General features: G+C 43.1%; 1 pseudogene; it reads left to right on the forward strand.

Annotated features, from left to right (window-relative positions):
• Positions 1–22,006: 22,006 nt before the first annotated feature.
• Positions 22,007–22,184, forward strand: LOC120887106 (U2 spliceosomal RNA; annotated as a pseudogene).
• Positions 22,185–25,778: the final 3,594 nt, after the last annotated feature.

Here is a 25,778-nt window from a genome sequence, read left to right on the forward strand (position 1 = left end):
TCTTAAGTCAATAAAGCCTAAAACTTTCTCTTCTTATGCTAGTCATAGAGAAATAATAGACATAAAGGAAGAGTGTAAATATTACATATAGATATGCAATAATGTATATAAAAGGAAAATAATGTCATTAAAATTCTAAAAATAGAAAATTCTATTTGAATGTGTCATTAGTTACAGAGAGAGTGTTATATATGGAAATACATTCTTCTGTGCTAATGTATGAGTTGCTAAAGTTCAAAACCTAAGTTTCACTTTAGAATTTCTCTCTCAGGCTTGTGGACAGGACCTAAATTTTAGCTGCTTGAAAACGGAAGAGGCTGGTGGTGCACACCTGCTATCCCAGCTGGGGCTGAGGCAGGAGGATCGCAAGTCCAAAGCCAGCCTCAGCAACTTAGCAAGGCCCTAAGCAACTTAACTAGACCCTGTCTCAAAATGAAATACAAAAAGGGATGGGGATGTGGCTCAGTAGTTATGTCCAATCCCTGGTACAAAAAAAAAAAAGGAGGAGAATGGTTCAACATTAATGAGTGTTAATCTCCTTATAGGAAATAGTATATTATAAATAGATAACAGAATTTATTATTTTTCATCACTTTTCTACTAATTATGGTGTTAATATCTCTTAATCTTTAATTAACATAAAAGAGGAGTTATTTATACAGCTGAGATTTCCTCCAAGGTGACTCCTCCCTCTCACACCCACTGAGAAAATGAATCACCGCTGGGTCCCTTCCTGGTCACCCTCCTGCAGGTTCTCTTCCTCCAGGGAGGGCCAGGGTGTCCATCATGTCTATCATCAACCCAGCTTTCACGGAAGAGGCCTGAAATCCACATCCGCTGGAGGACCCCTGCGGCCTCCGGCTGAACAGGAAGTGGCTCAACATAAACGGGGTTGTCCTCAGATACCCTTTATCCCTTCAACAGAGGCAGGCCTTCTGTCCTCTGGAACCTCAGCACCTCTGGAGCCTCTCCTGGCCTGTACAGTCTTGGGCCTCCTATTATGAACTGGAGGGTGCCTGGGCCTGCAAGTTCCCCACTAGAAGCCACTGATGGGTTTGCTCTCTTACCCGAACTGGAGCTGCTCTGAAGAATTTTAGAGCAAACCGAGCACCCTTGCTCAGCAGCCTCATCCAAGGCCTTACTTGTTAGAGCCCACCCTGAGGGCACTGAGTCCCACCCACAGGAACTCCACACTCCCCGTGTCTGAGCACAGCCCTCCCACCCAAACAATGCTCTGAAAAAAATCTCTCGCGCCCTCCTTTTGAATTAACTTCAGAAAATACACTGAGAATTCGGAGTTCTGGCAGGACAGCCGAGCTTCCCCAGTGTTGCTCCAAATGCAGCCACCTTCCCTCCATCCACCCCACCAAGGGCAATAGCTCCAGAGTCCTGTTAGCACCACACAGAGGCAGGCAGGCAGGCAGCTCTCTGATCCCTCCCTTGGCTGGGCCAGCTCCTGCTGCCTCCTTCTCTAGATTCTATTAGCTGTCAATGGTAGGATTTGCTCACAGTTAGAGAAGGAATGCACCTTAGCTTTCACTTGGTAGTGATGATGACGCATTAGGCTACAAAGGATTCATCACATTAAGAGTTCTTTTTGCTTTTTTGTTAACCTTTCATTATGGTTTGGATGTGAGGTATCCCCCGATAGCTCAAGTGTGAGACACGGCAAGAAGACTTAGAGAAGAATTGATTGGGTTATGAGAGCATTAACCCAAAATGTGAATTAATCACCTGGTGGGATTCGTTGAGTGGTAACTGAAGGCTGGTGGGGTGTGGCTGGAGGAGTCCCAGCATTGGGGGCATGGCTTTGGGGTATATATTTTGTATCTGGAAAGCGGAGTCTCTCTCTGCTTGCTGATCATCACATGAGCTGCCTCTGTCCACCACCCTCTTCCACCATGGTGTCCTGCCTCACCTTGAGCCCTGAGGAATGGAGCCAGCTGTCTATGGACTGAGTCCTCTGAAACTGAGCCCTCAAATAAAGGTTTCCTCCTTTACAATTGTGCCAGTTGGGTGTTTTAGTCATTGTGGCAGAAAAAGCTGACTAAACCAACTTGAAAAAGCAAAGAGCCATTGTGTAAACTGCCTAGGTGACAAGGACCTGAGGGAAGCCTGGAGGAGCTGAGGGCCTCAGACCTACCCCCTCAAAGACCTGGATTCCACCAACAACCTGGGCCAACTTAGAACACACCTTCCCCGCTCAACCTCCGCATGAGAACACAGCCCCGCTCCCTGCTGCTGCCTCCTCCAGGTGCTAGTAGCTGCAAGCTGTCTGATTTGCCCACATTACACAAGAAATGAGCCCCGCTTTCCCCTTAGTGGTCATGACTATCTGTCAGGTCACCAAGAAGGACACAAAGGGAATATCCTCTCTCTCTGAACTATATGATGGCCTCCTTTCTTCCTCCCCTCCCCTACTTTCAGTGTTTCCAGTGTTTCTCAAACTTTCTTTTTCCAGAATCATCCTGCTAAGAAGTCTTTCTGTATTTTTTGCTTCCCTGTCACCCTGTTTTAGTTTCCAGTAGTTGCTGCAACAAGGGACTCAAACTGGGTGGCTTACCCGGATCTGAAGGCAAAATACACAAAATTAAAGTGTGCTTGGGGTGGGTTCCCCCAGGGGCTGTGAATTCCCCTCCCTTCTCCCAGCTTCTGTTAACCTCAGATCATTCTTCGGGTTGTAGAAAGCGTTCTCCCCAAGTCTTCACATGGCCTTAGCTCTGTGGTCTCTCTGTGCCCAATTTCAACTTTTTATGAGGACTTCAGCCGTGTAAGATGAGGGCCACGACCAGTGACTTTAAGATAAACCTGATCGTCTCTGTAAAGGGAAGGCTGACCCAGTTTTCTAAGGACTTAATAACAAACCTGGGCTCCCATATAGGCATTGTATATATTTTGACTTGATCCCTGACTTTGAAACTTTCAGTAGAATCTTAGTTTTTGGCTTCAGGACGGAATCTCAACATGGGTGAAGCTTGTAACCAAAAAGCCCGATATCTCCTGAGCCAAAAGAAGGCGCTCCTCCGGCAGGAAGAAATTCCACAGGCCTCCAAGATTCACCTATTCTGATATTCTGAGACCCCAAAGGTGAAGACTTCAACATGTATTTGGAAGGCGGATTAAATCCATAACACTCCCCCCTATGAAATTTTAATAACGCAGATATATGTGCTTGTCTATGTGTGTATGTAGGTTTTTATATGCTGGGTACTTTATACAGGGTAAGAATAAATCTAGAACTTCCTCCTGCTATTCTTCAGGATTAAGTTTCACTAGAAAAAAAATTAAGGTAAAAGTTAATAAAAAATACCTGAGGCCCAAAAAATTTAACTTTATAATCATGCTTGCTGAATATAGTGCATAGGCTATAAGGTGATCCCAAGTGCCCTCTGCATTCTTATGTTCACACCTTTATATAATCTCTCCTAGAGCGTGGGCAGGACTTGTTATGTTCTTCTACCCAGTAGGACATGGAAAAGGAGATAACTGTCTGTCACTCTTCCAATTATGTTAGGTTACATAACATAACTTATTGCACGGAGTACCGGAGTCTCTCTCTCTCTCTCTCTCTCTCTCTCTCTCTCTCTCTCTCTCTCTCTCTCTCTCTCTCTCTCTCTCTCTCTCTCTCTCTCTCTCATGCTGGCCTTGAAATAGAAAGAATCCAGGAGTTGCAAGGAGTAGTGTGGGCTGCCTATGGAGAGACCAGAGAGCAAAGAATTGTAAGCATCCCACAGAAATTAGGGCCTCAATCTAATGACCACAAAGGCCAGAATTCTGCCAACAACCCGTGTGAACCTACAATGAAACTTCCCCAGTTCTTCCAGTACAGAATACAGCCCAGCTGGCACCTTGATTGGTACTTGGTGAAACCCTGAAACAGAAAACCAGTTAAGCTGTGTCTGAAATATGGACACACAGCCTTGAAAAAAATATGTGTCGTCTGCAGCCATGAAGTTTATGGTGTTTTGTTACTCAGCAATGGGAAACAAGTACACTGGACTCAAAAAATAAATCAGTCAAAAGAAGTTTCCAGAGTTTTGTAGCACTTATCTTGCACATGTTATGTATCTCCCATGAATTCAAATCTCACTGCTGTTGTGTGATACCCAAGAACACAAAGCAAGAGTAATTATGTATGAAGGAACACAATTGTGCTGGGAAGATTGAGTTTTGCTGAAACCATTGTAATATCTACAATGCGTGCACATCCCGGAACCAATTGGTACCTTGTAGGGGAAATATCAACCTCGAAAAATGCATGGCTCAGTGCTTACTTGCAGGGAATTGGAAGAGGGGTTTTTGCCTGGTGGAAGAGCTGATTCAAAACAGGAGCTGCCTCCACCTGCAGGTCATTCTCTGAATTCACATTATAGCAGCACACTGTACCTAGCTCGGGATTTTATTGGAGGACATAAAGAAAAATATGACTCAGGTTCAATCTCATATTTTTAAATGAAATCAACCATCTATTCATGAAAAATATTTAGTGTCTACTATGTCCCATGCCATCCACCTGTCCTGATGCAGGAGGAAGGTGCTAGCCTCCCTGGTCCCCTTCTCCTCATTCTACGTAGAGTTTTTAGATGAAGGGTGCTACCCAAAGACTTAAAAACAGCATACTACAGGGACACAGCCACCTCAATGTTTATAGCAGCACAATTCACAATAGCTAAATTGTGGAGCCAACCTAGATGCCCTTCAGTGGATGAATGGATTAAAAAATGTGGCATATATATGCAATGGAATTTTACTCAGCAATAAAAGCAAATAAATTCATGGCATTGGCAGGTAAATGGATGCAGTTAGAGAAGATAATGCTAAGTGAAGTTAGCCAATCCCTAAAAAACAAATACCGAATGTTTTCTCTGATATAAAGAGGCTGACTTATAGCGGGGTAGGGAGGGGGAGCATGGGAGGAATAGACGAATTCTAGATAGGGCAGAGGGGTGGGAGGAAGGGAGGGGGCAGGGGGGTAGCAAGGATGGTGGAATGTGATAGACATCATCATCCAAAGTGCATGTATGAAGACATGAATTGGTGTCAACAGAGTTTATGTACAACCAGAGATATGAAAAATTGTGCTGTATATGTGTAACAAGAATTGTAATACATTCTGCTGTCATTTTTTAAATAAAATAAATTAAATTAAGAAAAATAAAATGAAGGGTGCTAGTATGTTTCACCCAAAGGTTGAGTAATGAGGCCTCTGACCTAGAATCAGACTCTCAAGCCATCTTGGAACAAGGCAAGGAATGTGAGAGATTATCCCAGGTTTCTTTAGAGGATCTTCAGATAAAGAATTCAGAGTGGATCAGCCTGAGAATTCAGAGTCAGTCAAAACTGGAGATGTCCTAACCTTGGCCTACAAATGTCTGCCCTGCCACCAAAAGGGATTGTCTCATGGTTCAAGAAGGCCAGATGAGGACAACGATTAATCTAGTTTCAGTAGAAGCCACTTCCCCTGAGTAACCCAAGTGGCAAAAAATAATTGGCCAGAAAAGACAAATCATTCCATCTGCATCAGTGATGTGTCACTGAAGGACGTGGGCACCCAGTACTGTGTGAAGGTAGAGTATCCCCACGTGGAGTTTATGACGGGTCCAGACACCTACGTGTCTGTGAAAGGTGAGCACAGCCTCATACACCATTCCCTGGGCTCATTAAGATGAATCTTGAACGATCTGTACCATGCACCAAATTGATACACTGTACTTCCACCAAAAAAAAAAATCCCTGTGGGTTAGGATTTAACAGATGGCCCTTCTGATGGCTATTCTAGAGTCTTGTGCCAAGTATTGAATCAAGCCATGTTTTTTTATAGGCCACACACTTCCCTGATGGTCAGCATCACCAGAACTGAAGGTCATAGGAAAAGAGATATTCCCAAACAAAAATATAATATATGTGTGTACAGCATGGCTACGAGCTAGGTGTTTTACAGGAGGTGAAACTGAGATTCAGTTACGTTGAGCGAGAAGGGTATGTTGGTCAGCTTTCCAAAACTGAGACCTGGAAGGCTGAATGACTTTTTCTAAGAGTTTAGGAACAACTCAGACCTCCACTATATGCACTGTGTAAGACTTATTCTTCACACCTGAGCTTTCAGTCTAAGAAGTCTAACCTGAACTCTCATCTTCTGGCTTCAGAATGGAATTCCAACATGAGTGAAGTTGGATTCCAAGTGCCCAATATCCCCTGAGCCAAAACAAAGAGACCTCCCCAGGCAGGAAGATGCCACCTGCCTGCAAGACCCCCCTCAGCCACCCCACATTACCATCCAGGATGTCATGGGGTACTGGCAGCAGGAACCTGAGTGGTCACCCTATTCCAGTCTAGGGCCATGTTGCCCACACAGACATTCAAGGACTAGACATGTCATCTCTCCACGGCTGGAGCTGCTTCTGGGAATTCTGAGACCAGAGGAGAGGCCTTGTGTATCACCCTCTCCGGGCCCTGTGTGCAGAAAGCCCTGCAGGAGGGATCAAGCCATGACACTGGCCTTTCCCAGCTCTGCTCTGAGATTCCAATCCCTCCGTCTCTCTTCTCTTCTTCCCTGAGGACAACCCAAATTTCCTTCTCCTCTCTTCCCTCTGAAGTAGCCTCATGAATGCAGTGAGATCAGGGGTCCTCCTGCTCAGCCAGGAGCCCTGGCCTTCCCAGCAATGTTGGCCTGAGTCCAGGCACATTCTGTGGCATCCAACTGATCAAAGAACACCACAGATTTCCCTGAAGCTTGCTGATGGGAACAAAGACTTCTTTCCTGCCACCTCTCTCCCTAAATTCCTTTTAGCCTGTGATTTTGATGATTTGTCCACTCAACACAATATGGGGTGTGTGGGTCAGTGGAGTACTTCCCAATTTTTGAGAACCCCCTGAGGCTCTACTCTCTTATTCTTTTTTTTTCCTGGTACTGAGGATTGAATCCAGGGGTGCTCTGTCACAGAGCCACATCCCCAGCCCTTTCTATGTTTTATTTTGAGTCAGAGTCTCACTAAGTTACTGAGGGCCTTGCTAAATTGCTGAGGCTGGCTTTGAACTCACCATTCTCCTGCCTCAGCCTCCCAGGTCGCTGGGTGCCTGGAATCACAGGCATGTGCCACTAGCCCAGCTCTGCTCTCTTATTCTTCATGAAAACAAACTGTCCCTCTCTTCCCTCTTAAAGAGATGAGCAGTGGGGCTGTGCATGGGAACAGTGACCACATCTTTCCATTGTGCTATCTCTTGACTTCTCTAAGCACTAATCTCTGCACAGATTCTGAGGACAGATGAAGGTCAATTCCAAACTCACTGGAGGAATGAAGTGGCAGAATGACAGTGGCACCCACCTCCAAACTTGAGTAAGTTCTGACTTCTGGATGAGTAAAGCGACTCGTGTCTCTCAATGAACACTAACCCATCCCGATGGCCCCACGCTTCCTGTGCCTTCCTCTTACGTGGCCAGGAACTGAGAAACGGAACTGAGGAAGTGGACCGATGCCCCTCTTGCAGCACTGAGGGTTTAGGTTTTTCTGTTCTTAGTGTGGGCATTCGTGCATGTCATTAATAGAAGGAAGGTACAAGACCCAAACATGACCTGCATCCAAGCCATGAGAAATTATTTTCATTTCTTTCCAGAAACCACAGACAAGGTGTTTGAGGTGCAACAAACCGAGATGGTACAGACCATGTCACCTAGAGAGACAATCACCGTGGATTGCAACATGCCGGTTCCAATCCCAAATGGAGCCTGTCCCACGATTCAAGGGATCTGTTCCAACCCCAGAATTAACCTACAATTTCCAGAAAGGCCACATTCCTTTAGTCAAAGCAATTGGAGTCACCAACAAACCCAACAGCACAGACTTTTTCCATTTATATCAGTGAAATTTCTTGCAGATGCTAAGTGACACAGAGTACTAATCAGGTCAGGGCACCCAAGTGTCTATTATTGGTGAGTATGTCTCCTACTTGGCCTGGTGTATTATTACCTCAATAATCATGACTCCCATTCATTGAATAACTGCCATCTGCCAAAAACAACAATATCTACATTAGTATGTTAAGAGATCTGTGACATAAAATATGTAAAATAGGACATCAAAATTCAAAATAAGGGGAGGAAGAGTGAAATTTTTTACTAATATTTACATCTCTTGTTCCTTGTCTTTACAATCAAGGTTAAGTGCCATTATTTCAAAATAATTTGAAATAAAATTTTAAAAAATCAAAAGATGTCTTTGTAAGCCTTATGGTACCCACAAAGCAGAGAAATCTGTGTTCCATCCTGAGTCTAGGAAAATATGAGCACCTGCTTATATATTCCTTCCCTCTTCCAATACCCACTTTCTAGATATCAATAAATGATATGATCATAAATATAACTGACATGATCAATTTTAATTCTGAGTAGTTTTCAGACTTAAAATTATATAAAATGCCTTGAACAGTTGCTGGCTCACCAACTCTAATTGGGGACCTATCGTCCTTCTTAAGGCCTCACCCTCTCTAGCTGTGGGAATAGGCCCATGGGACCGGGCCCTACTTGGGCAGACTGTGGATCTCAGCTGCTTGTCTTGTGGCTTCTTTCCCAGAAAAACATCACCCTGAAGTAGTTCAAAAATGGAGAGGAAACTTCATCCCACCAGGTGTTCAGCTGAAGAACAGTAGTTATGCCAACACAATCCTAAGGTGATCCTGGCTCCAGAGGACTTCAGCTCTCGTGCCATCTGCAGTGTGGGCCACACCGAGCCTGCAGCACCCTCTTCATAGAAATGCTGAGTTGGATGAGCTCATGCATGTGCTAGGGACTGTCACCAGGCAAGGCAGGTGGCAAGTAAATGGCCACCAAGTAGTGAGCAAGGTGAATCTGATATTTCATGAAGTCTGAGCATTTGTCCTGAGCTATTTCCGTTTCACCGACAATGTCTATTTTTCAAACCCCATCTCAAAGGACAAGAGGCAAAGAAGTTCTAGCCCCAGAATGCACAGTGGACCTGGCAGAAGAATGGAAATGTCTCCCAGACAGATGATACTCTAATCCCCACCAAAGGCAGCGACAGACTATGCAGCAAGCAGAGCTTCATCCCAGGAAAGAAAACTGACCACGTGGAGGACATTGCCCTCACCTGCCAGGTGGAACAAGATGGGCAGCAGAAGGTCTCTGCAAAAAGGACACTTTGGGCTTCTGCTCACCAGGCCAATGGCAAGGCCTCTGTGATTTATTTAAAGAGCCTACATCATCTTTCTTTAAGACTTTCTTTGCCAACATGAAATTTACATTATGACAGCAAATCCTGCAGTGCCCTCTCTCCCCCCTCTTCCTCCCTCTCTCTCTCTCTCTTTCTCTCTCTCTCATGCATACACAACACTCTCACTTTTGCTCTTTCATTCATTTGCTTGCTCTTTTCACTCACACACAAGCATACACACACACACACACACACACACACACACACACAATCCAAAATTGTGTAATTATCTATTAAAAACTAAATATTAAAATTCAAGAGCTGGGGTTGTGGCTCAGTAGTACAGCATTTGCCTGGCATGTGTGAGGCACTGGCTTCGATTCTCAGTGCTCCATATAAATAAATAAATAAATAAATAAAAGTTTTATTGACAACTAAATTTTTTTTAAAAAATAAAAATAAATTACACCCAATTCAACTCTGCGGAGAGAGCTCCTATTTATGATCTGCTATATATACTTTTAAGGCTTCATGCACCCACAAAGTCGATTTGGGGTACTGGCAATGAGGAGGACTAGAGAATGTTTGAGACTCCTACCAGACCAGTGAGTCCATGTTTCCTTGAATGCTCTTAATGATTTCTTGTCCAGAGGTTTCTAAAGTTTCCTCATTTCCTGCATGAACCCAGGTCCTGGTGCGGAGCAAGTCAGCCTTGAGCTCTCCCAACAGGCGCATGTCTGGATTCCACTTACTACCAGGGTAGACATGCTCCTATGCCCTGATGTTGTTCTCCTGGTTTCCAAGCTCCAGGTGTCCAGTGTCTGGGTGTCTGGGTCTCCTGTCCTGTATCTAGAGGGACAGCAGGAATGGACATGTGGGTTCCAGTCTCACCACCTTGTGACCCTACAATCTCTGAGCCTCAGTTTCCTAACCAACATGGAGATAATAAACCATGTCATGTGACTGTGCTGGGAGCAATCAAGGTGTACAAGGTAATAATGGTGGAGGAGGGTGAGGTGAATGTTTTCCTGGGCTCCTGCCTCAGGCTTCTGCACCAGGGAGGGTGCGCTCTGCAGCAGGAATAGTTGTCACCACGATGGGCCTCAGTGACTCGGATGGAAAGTGAAGGCCCTGGAGGAGGGGTTCCTGTGTGACCTCTGACAACTCTTCTTGCCTCCCTTGCTCTTGTGACTCTTCTCCTAGGCCACAGGTTGCTTCTGGTGATGGAGTCTCAGCCTTCATTCTGCAGGAAACAGAGGGCTGAGAACGGTTTCAGAGTAATGCGAAGCCACCCAAAGAGAGTGACATGAAGCCACTGAAAGTGTGACGTGATCACACTTCTCCTTTAACAGGACCACCCCAGGGTAAGCAGATGGCTGACCCAGGGAAAGTGGATGAGGCTTTCCGTGCCAGGGGTGACGGTGGAGAGGGAGGTGCAGCAGGTGTCACACGCTGAGATAGGGACACAGGAAGGACCCAGGAAGGCGTGAGAGGGACATGGCAGGTGAGTTTGTTTTGTAGATGCCAAGTAGGACGCCAGGCATGGAGATGACCTGCCCACCATGAAAACACCAGTGTCTGCCGAAGAGCAATCAGATCCTCCCTCCGGCCCGGTGGTCCTGCCCCTTCCCATCCCAGCCTAGGGTCAGCCACTGCGAAGGAGGTGGGGCTTGGGAGCAGTGGGGAAACTGAGTCACGGAGGCTACGTCTGGCACTAGGCTGCGGCTCGGGGCACACTGTTGTATGCCTGCTGCTGCTCAAAAGTACATTGAAAGAGGCAGTCTGTTCTTGGGATGATGTTTTCTGGCCCCTCCACTCCTTCTCCCCAGAGCTGGCTTCAGACCTAGATGGCCACGAAAGGCACCCTCCTCGCCACCGGCAGCGGATTCTGGGCATGAGCTCTCCTGCAGCATGAGCAGGCCCAGGCTCAGGCGCCACCCCGACTCTTCTAGAACAGAAACCTCCCTCCTACTCCCAAGGTCTAATTCCATACACCTCACCCAAAGCCACTTCCTCTAAAAGGAGACTCTGCCCAAACACAGCCCCCGTCAGACACGAGCTCTTTTACCCTGGCACCTCTGGGGAGGAGAGAAGGAGGACCTGGCTTCTGGGGGCCCCATGCCCAGGAGCCTTCCTCTGCAGCTCACCTGTGCCCAGGGGTAGCCGTCACACAGACCACACAGGCCCTCCACCAGGCCAGACTGCCTCCAGGGTCCCTCATGAGGAATGGCCATGGGTGCCCCTCTCGTAGAAATTGAGGGGTCCAGGCACAGAGCCTGGGTGCTAGAGGGGTCCCCTGGAGCCTCTGCAAGCGCCTGGGGACTCTGACATCAGTCACTTCTGAGCTCGTGCCTAGTTCCCATTTCACAGTCCACCAGCAGGAAGTGCCAGGATCCCACAGCCCTTCCCTCTGGTACTTCCTCTTATTTCACCAAAGACAGATACCGCCTCTTTCCAAGGAGCAAGGAGTCTGGAACCTCCTCGGACAGGAGGCTCTAGGAGCAGATGATGCCCACCCCTGCCTCGCAGCCCCGCCTGCCTCTGGTGCCCCTGCTGCTACCTCTGCTGCTGGGACTCTCAGGTGAGCACTGGCCACGGGGCAGATGGATCTCTGTTCCAGGGCCTCTTTCCCTGCTGCCCCTTTCTCTTTGAGACACCACCCTCCACCAACCCTGCCAGATCCTCATTGATTGGAGGAGTCCTTTCCTTTCCCACCCAGAAACAGCAACCGTCCCGCCCAGGCCTCCCTCAATGGCAGGGGTTCCCAGCCCCTCCTCTCCTGCACTCCTGACCCCTCTAAAGGCTTCATGACCCCCATGTGCTTGATGGGCAGGACCCGGTGCCCTTCCAAGGGAGGAGGGAGAGGGGTGGCAGCTGACTTCTTGGTGCTGCTGAAGACCATGGCACCCAGGGCTTGCAGGGGGCAGGTGGATGGAGAGAGAGGGAGAATCACCAGAACTATACATGGAATGTGGACTGTTAGAAAAAAATTGGTAAATGGTGCTTTTTAGACCATGTCTCCCAGAATCCCAGCATCTTGCAACAACATTATTGATATGAGCCTTTCTTCTGCCTGTCCCTTCCCTTCTTCCCACAGCTGACTCGGGCATGCACAAGGTCCTGGGTTCTAATCCCCAACCCCACAAAAAAATAAATAAATAAATAAGAGTGACCGAGTTGTGTTTCCTTGTAGGAGTGGCAGGTGAGGAGGAGCCACAGGTGATTCAACCTGTGAAGTCGGTGTCTGTAGCAGCAGGACAGTCAGCCTCTCTGCGGTGCATTGTGACCTCCCTGCTCCCTGTGGGGTCCATTAAGTGGTTCAAGGGCACTAAACGGGACCGGCAGTTGATCTACAGTTTCAAAAAAGGTCACTTCTCTCGGATAACAAGTATGTCAGACGTCACAAAGACAAACAACACGGACTTTTCCATCCGCATCAGCAACCTCACCCTCGCAGACGCTGGCACCTACTACTGCTTGATGCTCAGGACAATAAGCGATGGCAACATGGAAGTTAAGTCTGGACCAGGCACCCTGATACTTGTGCGTAGTAAGTCCAGATCCCTAGAGCTCTAGATAAGTTGTTCCTAGAAAAGTCACAAGCCCCGGGAGCTCAGCCCCCTTTGTTAGCTCTTGTATCAAGTCTGGGGACAGATGAGGAGGACAGTGGAGGGTCCCGGTGACGGAGCTGAAATATAATCAGTAGTCTTGACCTTCTGAATCTTGCCACTCCTAAAGGCTCATGAATAGGTTGCACTAAAGTACAGGCTCCAGGGCCAGGTAGCCCGGCCGGGTTCCACTTTTAGCTCTGCCATTTACAAACTGAAATGAGATTCTTCAATTCTCTATGCCTCATCTGTAGGATAGGTAGGATAGGGATAATAATAGTATCCATCTCGAAGATTTGTTGTAAGGATTATAAATGTCAATGGATTTATGAATATAAAAGACTCAGAAGAGTTCCTGCTGCACATTAATTAGAACATATGATTAGTATTAGGGATATTACAACTAATTAAACTTTAGAATATCATCTTAAAAGCATCAAACCATAGATTCCCGTATGATATAAATGATATAATTACTGAGATTGAAAATTATAAGTATGCACTTTTTTCACATTCAAGTATTTTTCAAAAAAACAAGAAAACATGTTGACTTTTCTTTTAACAACATTCAGAAATATTTTGGAGTGCCTGCTACATACTCGTCAGTCAGTGTAAAACTTAACATCTTTTTTCATATTTGTTAAATAATGTTATAAGAAGTAATACCCCTCAGATGATGGGAGATAACAGTTGCATCATATTCATTTTTTTAAATTTATTCTAATTTGTTATATATGACAGCAGAATGTATTTCAATTCATATTACATATAGAGAGCACAATTTTTCATATCTCTGGTTGTACCCAACATAGAGTTACACCATTCATGTCTTCATATATGCATTTAGAGTAATGATGTCCATCTCTTTCCACCATATTTCCTACCCCCATTTCCCCTCCCTTTATCTCCCTCCCCTTTGCCCTCTCTAGAGTTTGTCTATTCCTCCCATGCTCACCCACCCACTCCCATTATGAGTCAGCATCCCTACATCAGAGAAAACATTTGGCATTTGGTTTTTTTGGGTTTGGCTAACTTCACTTAGCATTATCTTCCCCAACGCCATCCATTTACCTACAAATGCCATGATTTTATTCTCTTCTATTGCTGAGTGATATTCCATTGTGTATATAAACCACATTTTCTTATCCATTCATCTTTTGAAGGGCATCTAGATTACTTCCACAGTTTAGCTACTGTGAATTGTGCTGCTATAAACATTAATATGCCTGTGTCCCTGTAGTATGCTGTTTTTAAGTCCTTTGGGTAGAGACTGAGGAGTGGGATAGATGGGTCAAATGGTGGTTCCATTCCAAGTTTTCCAATGAATCTTCATACTGCTTTCCAATTTGTAGTCCCACCAGCAATGTATGAGTGTGCATTTTTCCCCCATATCCTCACCAACATTTATTGTTATTTGTATTCTTAATAGCTGCCATTCTGACTGCAGTGAGATGAAATATTAGAGTGGTTTTGATTTGCATTTCTCTAATTGTTAGGCATGTTGAACATTTTTTCATATATTAGTTGATTGATTATATATCCTCTCTGAGAAGTGTCTGTTCAGTAAGGATTGCATATTTTGATGTAGATTATATATCCCTATATTTCTTAAATTCTTGAATTCTTGAATTTGGTCCTGGCTAATTCAATCATGGCTGAAGATAAAGCTCGTGAGGCTCAAAACAGTATCCACAAAGGCCGGGAAGCAGAGCACTTAGCTCACTCGGCCTTGTTTATGTTGGTAAATTGATAATTATAATATTTTTTTAAATGAGTGGAATAATTTAAAGGAATCATACAAATATATATTCCAACAGAACTTTTTTAATCTTTAGGTTCTCAGAACCTTAAGGCCATGGATAAAACAAAGAGAATATAGATAGCATTCAAGGCCTAAGAAAAGGTCTTATCATTTTCAGGAATTGGAAATTAAAATCCACTTTGTAAGAAAGTGTCGTGGATGAGATCAGGAGGAGATGACTAAGGGCAGCGTTGGGTACCCGAAGACAAGGGCTACTGCCTGTGCCTTCCAAAATCTCAGGGAAAAGCATTTCCAACCTCAAATTTACACCCAGCCAATTTACAGAGTTTGCAAGATCACAAAGGATTGCAGTTTATGCATCCTTTACACCTTCTGAAAATGGGGGTTAAACAAAGCCGAAGTAACAAAGAGAACTAGGAACAGAAAATTGGAGACGCCAAGCTGCCCACCATTCAAGAGGCACAAGGATGGCCCCTGGGCCCTTCCAGAACAGGAAGATTCAAAGATGATTTGACTTCATTGGGTATTGAGTATTTTGCCTTTCTATAAATAAGTATGCATCCCGCTAGAGCATTCAAATAGTCTTCAAAGTCATGCCCACCATTTCTAAAATTGTTTAACGCTGTGTTGAACTATAGGCCAATGTCTTTAGAAAGAGAAAGCAACCAATAGCATAATAATGATAAAGAAAGAGAGCAAAGTCTCTTTACAGATGATGTGGTATCTGCAAAACTGAATTGAATCAACACTAAGCTATTACAAACAAGATAATCCAGCAATGTAGCAAGTTATAAAATCAATAACCTTTATATATATACCAACAAAATCCAATTCGAAGATGCCAGGGAAAAGGTGAGAACATTTACAATAACAAAATGCTTAGGGGTGATCTCTGCCAAAGCAGCAACAGAAGCCGGATTCACTCTCCCACTAAAGTCTGGGCAAACTGTTGGAAAAAATCATAGACATGACATTGGACATAGGTAACAGACAGTGATCCCATTAGAAGGGAAATTCATAGGATGAACACTGAGACTGTCCCCAGGGTACTGCCTGAGAAAGCTTAAAGGCCACCACACAGGAAGGGTGACCTCAGGTAGAACCTGGAGCTGTCCTTGAAGGATCTAGAAGTTCTCAGAGGCCAAAGGGTGACTGGAGCTCCAAAAAGCAGCTAGCTGCACAGAGAAAGGACGCCAGAGACCTGTGAAAGGTCCCCTTGAGAACTCAGCAAAAGACTGAAAAGGATGTTCTCATGAGGAAACTGCCCAAAGCGAGGGGCAAAATGTTTGAGGACCTCATTCAGGCCAAGAATGGTACCTGTTGCCACCAACCTGAATGAGAAACCTCATAATTCATGGACCACCTGTTAGAACACAGAGAAGCACTCTGCCTCAGTAAAAGGAGAACCATCAGAGATAATCTAAATGACACTGTGCTTCTGCCTCGCAACACTTTCATGTGAGACAGAAAAATAAACCGTCTCCCGTGTAATTTAACCGTGTCCCAAAGTGAGCTCAAACCTATTTATAGAAAGGCAAAATACTCGATACCCAATGAAGTCCAATCCACAATGTCTAGCAGCCATTAAAAAAAATTATCAGGCATGAAAATGGCACAAGAATATGATTTCAAATGAGAAAGATCGTTTGAAACCTAGTGAGAAAAGACAAATGATAGAACTAGTCTACAAGGACATTAGAGTGACCATGAGTTATTCTGTATGTTCAAGAAGCTCGAGGGAGGACTGAACAGATGAGGTAGGTGCAAGGAGAATACAAAAAAAAAAAAATCCATATTGAGCTGGACACAGGCACACACACCTGTAATCCCAGTGACACAGGAGGGTGAGGCAGAAGGGTCACAACTTCAAGGCCAGCCTTGGCAACTTAGTGAGGCCCTGTCTCAAAATAAAACTTTTTAAAAGGGTTGAGAATGTTGCTCAGTGTTAGAGCACCCTCAAGTTCAATTCCCATTCCCTCACCATCAACAAAAAATAAAAAGATGGAAAAGTGAAGTTAAATTTTCCCCTAAGGAGTACAAATCAGTGCACAGATGGCATTCAAATTTCTTAAGTATTCTACATTTTCTTTTCAGTTTTGCTAGATGAAAGAGTTCCAGGGATGAATGATAGTGATGGGCGCAAAGTCACAGGATTGCACTGACACCACTGGCCACTAAAATGTGGTCAAGATGATACATGGGACGTGTATCTCACCACGATGTTAGAAATGAAGCTAAAGACTTGATCAGACATACAAGAGCTGGGATAATTCATGATTGACAGACCTGCACTCTAAGAAAGGTTAAAAGAAATCCTTCAAGCAGAAGTAGAATATTACCAGATGGAAATCTGGATCTATACAAAGTAATAATATACCAGAATCTGATGCAGGGGTGCATACCTGTAGCCCCAGCTACTAGGGAGGCCAAGGCAGGAGGATCACTTGCACCCAGGAGAGCAAGGCCAGCCTGAGCAACTTGAATATAGTGATGTGCCTTTCCCATCTCAGAAAGAAAAATAATAATTTAAAGAGAGCCTCAGAGGTGGTAATAATAAATATAAGGAATTTTTTATTAATTTAACTTATTTGAAACATAGCTATTCAAAAAAAACATTGCATTTTGGAGCTTATAACATATGTGGAAGTAAAATGTGTGACAAAATAACACAAAGACTAGAAAAAGAGAAGTAGGTATGTGCTCTTATAAGTTCTAAGTGAAGTGGCATCGTATCCCTTGATGGTAAATAGTGAAGAGTTGAAAATGTACGCCAGAAATCTTAAAACAAACAAACAAAAAAACACAACAAAGAATAATAGCTAAGAAATTTAACAAATAAGATAAAAGGAATATTAAAAAAAAACAATCCAAAGACAGTCAGAAAATGAATTACAGTGGAACACAGGAGACAGAGAACAAACAAAAGATGGCATATTTCAGCCTAGCCACAGAGGGCTGGGGTTGTAGCACTGTCCAGCTTGTGTGAGGTCCTGGGATCCGTCTTCTGGACTGCAAAATACAAAAGTTAAAAAGAAAAACTCTAGACAGATATTATTTAATCACCCTAATTAAGAGATTTTCAGGTGATATTTTTTTAAGTAGAGTCCATTACACATTGCCTGCAAAAAGATAAAAAAAAATAAATAAATCCCTTTAAAACTATAGCACAACTAGATTTTAAAATGAAAGAATGAGCCGGGTGCATTTTGGCACACCTGTAATCCCAGTATCTCGGGAAGCTGAGGCAGAAGGATTACCTCATCAAAGGCAAGGTGCTAAGCAACTCAGTGAGACCCTGTCTCTAAATAAAATACAAAATAGGGCTGGGGATGTGGCCCAATGGTAGAGTGCCCCTGAGTTCAATCCCCAGTACCCTAAAACTAAATAAATAAAATAATAGAATGAAAAAATATATGCCACATTAACAATAATTTTTTAAATCTGAATGCCTACATTGATCTCAAAGTAGATCTAGCATAAATAATTTACCAAGATTCAAGAAGGTTGTTTCATAATTGATAAAGTAAGCAATTACACACAAAAAAAAATACCATTTCTAATGTTCATGCCTCTAATAATAGAGCTTCAAAATACATAGTACCAAAATTTATAGGACCAACAAGTCTAAAATTACATCTGAGGTTTTAATACCCCTCTTTTAAAAATTGACACAGCAGAGCTGGGCACAGAAGTACACACCTGTAATCCCAGCAGCTTTAGAAGCTGAGGCAGGAGGATTGCAAGTTCAAAGCCAGTCTCAGCAAAAGTGAGGCACTAGGCAGGCAACTCAGTGAGACCCTGTCTCTAAATAAAATACAAAAAGGTCTGGGGATGTGGCTCAGTGGCCAAGTACCCTGGAATTGAATCCCTGGTACCCCCACTCCAAAAAATTTTTTGGTAAAGCAGATAGTCGGGAAATCAATAAGGATGTAGAAGAATTAAACAACAATATACACCAACTTAAATTAACAGATGTTTATAAAACTCTCCATTCCAAAACAGAATAATACAGATTCTTTTCAAGTGCAAAAGCTAGATTGAATTCTGGCTCATTGATAAGTTTCAGTAAATTTTAAAATAAGTCAAGTCATACAAAGTGTGTGTGTGTGTGTGTGTGTGTGTGTGTGTGTGTGTGTGTGTTTACTACAGTGGAATTAAAGTACTAAAGTGAAAAAGTCTCTGGAAAATTAACATTAGAAAACTATGTACAGTTCTGAATAATATACCATCAAAGAAGAAATCAAAAGGAAAATTAGAAAGTATTTTAAACATTGCCTGCAAAAAAAAATGTTACCTTAAAACACAGGCACAAAACAATTTAAAAATAGAAAAAAATAAAAGCACAAGATACAAATATGTGGAACACAGCCAAAACAGTACTTAGAGAAAAAGTTATAGCCCTAAATTTCTATAATCAGGCAGAAAAAAAAGTTTCAATTCAGTGATCCTTAAACTTGGGCAGGGGATAGGGGGAAGAGTGAAATGCAAAATAAGCAGAAGAAAGGAAATAATAAAGAACACAGAAAAAGCAGAAATAAAAAACGGAAAAATACAGAGCAAACTGATGAAGCCGAAAGCTAATTCTTTCAGAAAATTAATAAAATCAATAAACCAAAAGCCACAAAATCAGGAAAAATGAAAGAAGATACAAATTACCAATACTGTGAGAGAAATGGCACAGGTACAGACTCCACAAATGTTACAAGTTTGAGGAGGGTACTTCAAATCTCTATTAATAAACTTGAGAACTTAGAACAAATGGACAAATTCTTGAAAAAAAGACAGATTATTACCAAAGGCTCGCTCAGTCTGATTATTAGTGAATCTACTCAACAAATTGAATTTATAGTTTATGCATCCTCCCAAAAACAATAATCTAGGCTCAGATGACTCACTGAGGAATTCTACTGAACATTTAAGAAAAAAACTCCTAAGCAATTCTGCACATATTTTTCCATAAAATTGAAAATAGAGTATTGCTTCCCAATCAATCTGTGAGGCCAGCATCACTCTCATACTGACACCAGATCAAGGCATAGGCAAAGAAAACTATGGTCCATATCCCTCATGAACACAAATTATTATAAAGCTGTGGTAACCGTACAGCATGAGACTGACATTAAGATAGACAGTAGATCAATAGAACAGAGTAGAGATTCCAGAAATAGATCCATACGAATATATGGTCAAATGATTTCTGCGGGGAAGATGTATGTCAATTCAGTGGGACGAGGAGAGTCTTCAAGGATGGTGCTAGGTCAGTTGCAGCATTAGTACATGGACCAATGGAACAGAAGAGAAAATCCAGAAATGTATCCAGTACCTCCCACCATACACTAAAATAAGTCCCCAATGGATCAGAGATTTAAATGTAAAGTATGAAATTGCAAATGCTAGGAGAAAACATAAGTGAGTTCTTTTATAACCTGGAAGTGAGGGCAAACCTGTCTAACTATAATTCGAATTTTTTGTTTTTACAGAAAGAGGGGGGAATGGTAATTCCCATCACATTATACAAACAGAAACTTGTGTATGGATGTATGCATATAATATTTTGCAACCTGCAGTAAAAGAATCATCCCTAACATACAGAGAGCATCTAAAATTTTAGAAGACAAGCAAATTTATAGGATTCTAGCTGATAAATATGAAAAGATAAGTTATAGAAAATTAGATACATATAAATTAGGTATATATAAAAGTATGTTCAGCTATCCTTGTATAAAAAGAAATGCAAATTAAAACAATACGGGACATGGTTTCTCCCCTATCAGCTTGGCCAAAAATCAAAAAGTTTAACAATATATTCTACAGGAAGCTATAGAGAAACATGTATCCCACATTTTGCTGGTAGGAAGGCAAAATCATATAACCTAGTAAGAGGTGAATTTGCAATATGTAGCAAAATTACATATTACATATGCAAAATTACATATTACATATACACATAGCATACTCATATTACACATACATCTCACCTAGTTACATATGACCCTGTGACTCAACAATTCCACATAAATTCAAGATGATTTATGCTTTAGGCTTTTCGTCACACTATTTATAAGAGCAAAACCTGAGCTGCTACTAAATAAATCAGGGTTGGGTGATACAGCTGAGCACTACATGGGTTCAGAAGGGCCCCAGGAAGAACTCAGGCCAGCATTTCAGAGTGATCCACAGGACATCATTAGACAGGAGAAGCAATACATAGGAATTGTGTGGAACACTCCACCTTTTACGATACAAAGTCCAAAACACAGCATATACATATTTGCTCATTCTTTCTAAAAAAGGGGAATGAACTAAAATATAAATTTAAAATGTCATCTGTAAGGGAGAAAATGAACTGAGTGGAAAGCACTAGGGTAGAAACTAGACTTCCATGAAGGTACCTTTAAATTTTGACTTTATAAACATATGAATGTTTAGGAAAATTAATAAGCAAAATTCAAAATGAAAAAGATCCTAAAAATTTAAATTACTTAATCTAAAATGAAATGAATTAATGTAACTATATATGCATGACTTAATTAGACGAAGATAAACGATTTCAAGGGACTTTTTAAAAGGGTTTACGTAGGCACAGTGGTGCACATCTATAATCTCAGAGACTCTGGAGCCTGAAGCAGGAACATTGCAAGTTGGAGGCCAGCCTCAGCAACCTAGAGAGGACCTATGCAACTTAGGGAGGCTCTGTCTCAGAATTAAAAAAGAAGTGAGGCTGGGGATATGGCTCAGTGGTTGAGTGCCCCTGGGCTCAATCCCTGATATGCAAAACAAAAAAAAAAGAAGAAGAAGAAAAACAACAACAGAATTTAGCTTGGGTTCAACTTGAGGCTAGAATTTGAATTCAAGAAATTCCAGTAAAAGTACCCTCAGAAAATAAAGGGTGTGTTATTATCAAGCCCACTACCACTGTCAGCAATGGGCGCTCACTCCCGTTGAGAAACCATAGGAAACAGTACAGAATATGGTACGGAATTCGGTAGGGATGTTGATCTGGTTTGCTTTTTAAAAAAATATTTATTTATTTATTTTTATGTGGTTCTGAGGATTGAACCCAGGGCCTCACACATGCTAGGCAAGCATTCTACCACTGAGCCACAACCCCAGTCCCCGACCTGGTTTTTTTCTACAAGTAAATGCAAACGATAAAAAAAAAAAAAAAAAAAAAAAGGGAACTCTTTTAGATTAAAAAAGGCTTAAGAGACATCAACTGAATATAACATATGGCTCTTGCTTGGATCCTAATTCAAACAAATCAACTATAAAATTATATTTATGAGACAAGCAGTAAAATCTGAATGCTGGCGAATATCAGATGATATGGAGGAACTGTTTTTGAATCTTAATTATTATGATCATGGTGTTTTGCTTGTTTAAAAAGAATTCTTGACTCAGACTAACATTTTATTCCTAGTTAAGAATGAAACAAGAGTCTGGCATTTGCTTTAACATAACCCAATGTCATCACTTCCTGGCCTTTGGGCTAAGCGTCTGAGTTTTATCCGTTTAATATCTAAAATGTCCTCTTTCCAAGGACAATGTGGTAAGTGGATTTTTGGAGCAGGGAGATGGACTGGGAACTTGCTGCGTCCACTCCACCTCATACTGGTATTACAGTCCTCCAGGAATGGGGCGCCCCTTGGGCACATTCAAGAAAAAAAACAGCCCAGTGTCTGGCTGACTTCACTAGCGTAATGCCCTCTAAAATTCACCCACGCTGCAGCAAATGGAAAGATCTCCTCTTTTAGGGCTGAATAATCTTCCATTGTGCAGACTCCTATACTACAATTTCCTTCTCCACTCATCCGTTTACAAACCCGTATACGTCGTTTTCATGTCTTGGCTCTTGTGAATAATGTTGCCATGAACATGGGGTGCAGAAAAGTTTAGGAGGGGATGCTTTCATTTCCTTTGGGCATATACCTAGAACAGGAGTTGCCAGGTCATGGCAGCTCGATTTTTAATTTGTTGCCCTTATATGAGGAATCTCTAAAAAAAACAAAACTCAAATACATAGAAACAGAGAGTACAGTGGTGGTTACCAGCAAAAGGCAGTGGGTAAAATGAAAGTCAAAGTAACAAAATATTACTTATATAAAATGGATAAGTCTAGAGATCTAGTGCTCAGCCTGAGGCATAGTTAATAATATGTTATATATAAAATATTTGCTAAAACAATAGATTTTAGGTGACTTTACCACATACAAAAATGTGGCTAAGACAATAAATAAATAATCTTGACTGTAATAAGATAGTTTTATTATGCATACATACGCCAAGCCATTATGTTTTATGCATTCAGGATATACAATTAAAATAGATAAACTAATAGATGGTAGGAAAAATATAGATGAAACAAGATCTCTATTTATTGATAATTATTGAAGTTCCATAATGAGTGCTTTCTATATTTTTGTGTTTAAAATTTATCAACATGAAAAGATTTTTTTTTAATCCAAGCCTGTATACCCCATTGAAAAAATGTTTGTGGGCTGGGGATGTGGCTCAAGCGGTAGCGCGCTCGCCTGGCATGCGTGCGGCCCGGGTTCGATCCTCAGCACCACATACCAACAAAGATGTTGTGTCCGCCGAGAACTAAAAAATAAATATTAAAAAATTCTCTCTCTCTCTCTCTCACTCTCTCTTAAAAAAATAAAATGTTTTAAAAAAAAAGAAAAAATGTTTGTGCACTCCCCGGTCTATATTTACCCTAAGCTGAAGTCCATTTGAACACTTAGCAAATCTCTAGTAGAAGGAGTTATATCCATTTGGGAAAAAAATCAGGAATGAATTTATTATACCTTCATAGAAACTAAGCAAATAAAAATAATGAGGCCATTACAAATTCCTGGAAAAACAAAAGGCTGACCAAGAAACATAATGCTGATGTATTACACAGCCCAGCTGCAGGTGATGCTCCTTGGTCATAATAATATAAATGCTGAATGCCGATAAAACAAAAAGTCATGATGTGTCTGAGATAGAAGGATGCACGGGGGTGAAGTGCAGGTGGCCCTTGGAGGGAGATGGCAGAGAGGTAAATTATCTTCTTCCACAATAGTATATAAAACTAACTGAAAAAAAATGAGAAATGACAGTGGAAAGATGTTATTTAAAACAGAAAGAAACACTCAATCGGGTAAACTGGTTAAAAGCATTTGGTCTATAATGTTGACAATGTTTTTCATGCCATGACTTCTATAACTTTTTACAATACGGTTTGTTGACGCAGGGAGGGAGGAGAACAAGGAAATGATGTCCAGGGTCGCATCTGTATTTTAAGGTCACCAGGGTCTGGTCCCCCAGCATGGGCTGGGAGAGTTGGGAAGCAAAGTTAGGCCCCTGAGCTGGTTTCTAATGAAGAGGAGGGAACTGGAGATGAGAGGCTGGAGTGGGGGAGGCTGGAGTGGGGGAGGCTGGAGTGGGGGAGGCTGGAGTGGGGGAGGCTGGAGTGGGGGAGGCTGGAGTCGGGGAGGCTGGAGTCGGGGAGGCTGGAGTGGGGGTTCAGGCAAGGTGAACCCTGAGGGTGGCCGTGGAGCTAAAGTGCATCTCGCCATCTTCACCTCTCTCTTTCCTCCTCCGTCCTCTCTCCTCCTTTGCCCTGATCAAAGCTGAACCCTCCCCTCCAGAGATCTCTGGCCCCTCCGGCAGGGCCAGCCCCCGCCAAGTCCTGAACCTCACCTGCATCTCAAGGGGCTTCTTTCCCAAACACATCCACCTGCAATGGTTCAAAGATGGCAGGGAGCTGCCGGCCTTCCACACCCTGGTCTTCCAGCCTGGAGAGGACCCATCCTACGCCATTGTCAGCACCACCCTGGTGTCCCTGACCTTCTCCTCACTCTACTCCCACGTCACCTGCCAAGTGGCCCACAGTGAGTTGCAGAGCCCCCACAGAAGGCACGTGAACATCTCGCAGTTCCTCCAAGGTAAGACCCCCACCTGCCGGGCCGACCTTTGGTGGCGGCCGTGGGCTCCTCTGCTGGAGCTCTTTCCCTGCATCCTCCCATTCATTCTCCAGGGAACCTCGAGGGAGGTGAGCGTGAGGTTCTTGATGTATCTATCCCCCTCCCACATCAGGGCTTCCTAGTGTCTTTGGGAGGTGGAAATTCATTCATTCATCCAATGTGTTGATTAAGCATCTGCTTTGCGGGTGGCATTATTCTAGATGCTGGGGATTCCATGGCAAGCAGAACAGACCTCGTTCTGTCTCATGAATTCCATCAGCCAAGTCCCAAATGATTATACAGAACATGTGCTCTGAGGAGAAAGAACAGATTGCTGCATTGATATAACGGGGAAAATCTAGTTTATTGGAGAAATATCTTTTGGAAGAAGTGATGTTTGAGCCAAGATATGAAAGAGGAAAAGGAATCATCCAAGCAAAGTAGAGTGTTCTAGGAAGAAGAAACAGCACATGCAAAGGCCCTGTGGTGGGGGCAGTGGTGAAGAGTAAGACATGTTTGAGGAACAGAAAGAAGACAGGGGTGACTGGGACCTAGTGAAAAGACAGGTGTGTGGAAAAGGAACAGTCTGGAAAGAAAGGAGTGGGGATCAGATTGCTCAGGGCTTCTAAGCCTCAGAAAGGATGTCTCTCCCACTTGGACTCTTGACACCATTGTCCAAACCACCATGCCACCATGGCTCGGCTGCCAGGTCCTGCCTTTGAAATATGCTTCTTCAACCTGCTGCTCCACCCCACCCTGGGCAGGCAGGAGCAGTGCAGGCTGCGCCTCCCCTTCTTGTTCTGCCTTTATGAAGAGAAAGGCTGTTGTTCATTCCCCAGGAGCAAAGCCCAGGCTGTTGTGTTGAATCAAACTGCAGAATAAGTAGGCAAGTAAATGCAATTTCTCCAACTGCTACTCAAGCCCATGCCCTGGCCTGCAAGGGGCCTTTCCCCCAGGGTCTGCTCTCTCCTTAGCGCGTCAGCAACCTCAGCATGGCGAGTCCTACTTACCTCCTTTTTTGATGGTGAAATTCCTCCCAGGGGTCCAGTGACCCAGTTTTTCTTCTTTCCAAATCCAGCCATTGAAAGCCAATGGGTAATCCCCCATTACCAGCACCATGATCTCCACAGCACCCTCCCTCCTCATGGAGACAGTCTGTGATATCCCAATAGACAGAGTTCAGCTCTTTATGTCTCAAATGCCTGCATCCCAAAATAGTAGTCTGTCTGCTTAACCAAAAGATCAGAGTTTTAAATTCTACCTCCACCTTGAGCATCCCAAAGAAACTCTA

The sequence above is a fragment of the Ictidomys tridecemlineatus genome, chromosome 5 (genome assembly GCF_052094955.1).
Source record: "Ictidomys tridecemlineatus isolate mIctTri1 chromosome 5, mIctTri1.hap1, whole genome shotgun sequence".
Taxonomy (NCBI): domain Eukaryota; kingdom Metazoa; phylum Chordata; class Mammalia; order Rodentia; family Sciuridae; genus Ictidomys; species Ictidomys tridecemlineatus.